This window comes from Martes martes (assembly GCF_963455335.1).
Source record: "Martes martes genome assembly, chromosome: 2".
NCBI lineage: Eukaryota > Metazoa > Chordata > Mammalia > Carnivora > Mustelidae > Martes > Martes martes.
Window position 1 is genome coordinate 167,473,640 of NC_137889.1, and position 3,107 is coordinate 167,476,746.

The 3,107-nt window shown below is 38.4% G+C and overlaps 1 pseudogene across 1 annotated transcript; it reads right to left on the reverse strand.

Annotated features, from left to right (window-relative positions):
- Positions 1–1,339: 1,339 nt before the first annotated feature.
- On the reverse strand, positions 1,340–2,505 carry LOC308338353 (heterogeneous nuclear ribonucleoprotein H3-like; annotated as a pseudogene). Its single transcript has 2 exons — positions 2,069–2,505; positions 1,340–1,846 (listed from the first exon to the last, which is right to left on the reverse strand). The product of its transcript is annotated as a heterogeneous nuclear ribonucleoprotein H3-like (transcript).
- Positions 2,506–3,107: the final 602 nt, after the last annotated feature.

Below are 3,107 nucleotides of genomic sequence, written 5' to 3' on the forward strand. Positions count from 1 at the left end.
TTCCAGTACAATCTTGATTAGAAGTTGTGGCAGTAGATGTTGTCGTATTCCTGGTATTAGAAGGAAAACTCTCAATCTTTCACCATTAGGTATGTTAGCTAAGGGCTTTTCATAGATGATCTCTATCTTACTGACAAAGTTTGCTTTAATTCTAATTTTTATTATGAAAGGTATTAGATTTTTGTCAAGTACATTCTTTTGCATAAAAAAATAATGTGTTATCATTTATTCTATTAATATGGTATATTCCACAAGTTGATTTTATGACATTAATCTATTACCTATTTTTGCATTGCTGGCAAAAATCCTATTGGTCATGAAAAATAATCCTTTTTATGTTGCTGGTTTTCTAAAATTTTGCTGGAAGTTTTTGAATCTATACCCATAGGGATATTTATCTGAAATTTGCTCACTTTTCTTAGTAATATTGGCCTCATAGATGTATTAGGAAGTGTTTCCTTCTGTGTTTTTGAACTAGTATATGAAGTAGCTGTTGATTCTATGTTTGGCAGAATTTACAAATGAAGTCATCAGAGATAGCTTTTCTTTGTGGAAAGTTTTGGTCTACAATTCAATTCTCCTTTCTTGTTATAAGTTTCTCAAACTTCACATTTCTTCTTGGGTCTGTTCTGGTGGTTTGCTTCTTTTAAGAATGTGTTAATTTCATCTATGTTATTTACTTTTGAGGGCTACAATGGTTCATAGTATTACCTCAGTCTTTTTTTTGCTTTTTAATTCACATAAAATAGTGATACCACTCTTACAATCCAAATTTAAGGAATTTGAGTCGTGTTTCTCTTTTTCATGGTGAGTCTAATTAAAGGTCTCAACTTTTTGGTCACATCAAAGAACAAACTTCAGTTTGGTTGATTTTCTCTATTTTTCCTCTTTTTTTAAATAAAAATGTATTTTTACATCAAAGTATGCAACAACAACAAAAAACCTATAGAAAACAGATTTTTCCATCACAATCTGTTGTTTTACCAAATAATATTTTGAAAACACATTCCTTCAGTCATTATAAAGTTCTTAAATACAAAAGAAATTAAATCTGTAAGAAAGTCTAGTAGCGGGGCATCTGAGTGGCTCAGTGGGTTAAAGCCTCTGCCTTTGGCTCAGGTCATGATTCCAGGGTCCTGGGATTGAGCCCCACATCAGGCTCTCTGCCCAGCAGGGAGCCTGCTTCCTCCTCTCTCTCTGCCTGCCTCTCTGTCTACTTGTGATCTCTCTCTGTCAAATAAATAAATAAAATCTTAAAAAAAAAAAAAAAAAAGTCTAGTAGACCAGACACTATTGTCAGGACTTTAATGTTGGTGGTTATGCTTTAATACGTGCTATGCTATCCAACTCCACTCATGCCCCCTTGCCCATAGTAACTACCACTGCCTCCACCACCATGGCCATAACCACCCAAGCCATCAGGAGTACCATATTCTCCACTATAATTGTTACCCATTCCCATTCTTCCAAAAGATCCATAACTGCCCTGATTATCCATTCTGTCCTTGCTGTAGCCTCTCATTCCAGAAACACCTCCAGGAGTAGAATTCAAGAAGTAGAATTCATGTAGAGATGTTGCATGTTATTCTTATCTTTAGACATGGCAGCTACAGCATCTACATGTGTCACAAATTATACATCTGTCTCTCCTGTTGCTCTACCATTAGTTCCAATATCAATATGCACTCATATTGGATTCAGTGGTGAGAAGAAATTAGCAATGTCATTTTCAGTTACACAAAAAGGTAATCCTTTCATATGTACAAAATGGCCACCATGAAAACCTGAACATGCTTCACCAGCTCCACCATAGCCATGTCCTCCCATAGCTCTTCCATCTCTCATTCTGTCATCAAAGCCATCATTTCTTTTTTTTTTTTTTTTAAGATTTTATTTATTTATTTGACAGAGCGAGATAACAAGTAGGCAGAGAGGCAGGCAGAGAGAGAGAGAGGAGGAAGCAGGCTCCCTGCCAAGCAGAGAGCCCGATGCGGGACTAGATCCCAGGACCCTGAGATCATGATATGAGCCGAAGGCAGAGGCTTAACCCACTGAGCCACCCAGGCACCCAAAGCCATCATTTCCATAGCCATAATTATTATAGCCAGCATAGTCATCAAAACCTCCGTAACTTCTATGTCCAGCTCCATAATAACCCCCTCTTCCTCCCATATTGTCCCATATTATCCCAGTCTCTGGCCCAGGAATATTCTTGGTGGATCATAAAATCCTTTGATTTCACTCCTGCTACTTCTGAAGATCTCAATATACCTGTGTCCTATTCTTTCCTTACTTCCCCAGAGCACTTTCTGCTATCTCCCTTGAAGCAAACTGCACAAAGATCTCCCCCGTGCTTCTCCCCTGGTAGTCTATTGTCAGTGTTATCCCATTTGGCATGATTTCCAACCATTGAAAGAACCAAACTATTTCTTCTTTGTTTTGCACCACACCCACTGCTCCATACAATATGTGCCTTCCATAATACCCACTACCAGGCTCTCCCATCCCCCCACTCTCCTTCTCTCCAAAACCCTCAGTTTGTTTCTCAGAGTCCACAGCCTTTCATGGTTTGTCTCCCCTCTGATTTCCCCCCATCTCACGTCTCCTCTCCATCTCCCAATGTTCTCCATGTTACTCCTTATGCTCCACAAGTAAATGAATCCATATGATGTTTGACTCTCTCTGCTTGACTTATTTCACTCAGCATAATCTCTTCCAGTCCCATCCATGTCAATATAAAAGTTGGGTATTCAAAAAAAAAAAAAAAAGTTGGGTATTCATCCTTTCTGATGGAGGAATAATACTCCATTGTATATATGGACCATATCTTCTTTATCCATTCACCCATTTTGTACATTGAAGGGTATCTTGGTTCTTTCCACACTTTGGTGACTGTGGCCATTGCTGCTATGGACATTGGGGTACAGATGGTCCTTCTTTTAACTGTATCTTTGGGGTAAATACCCAGTAGTACAATTGCAGGGTCATAGGGTAGCTCTATTTTTAATTTCTTAAGGAATCGCCACACTGTTTTCCAAAGTGGTTGCACCAATTTGCATTCCTACTAACAGTGTAAGAGAATTCCCCTTTCTCCACATCCTCTCCAA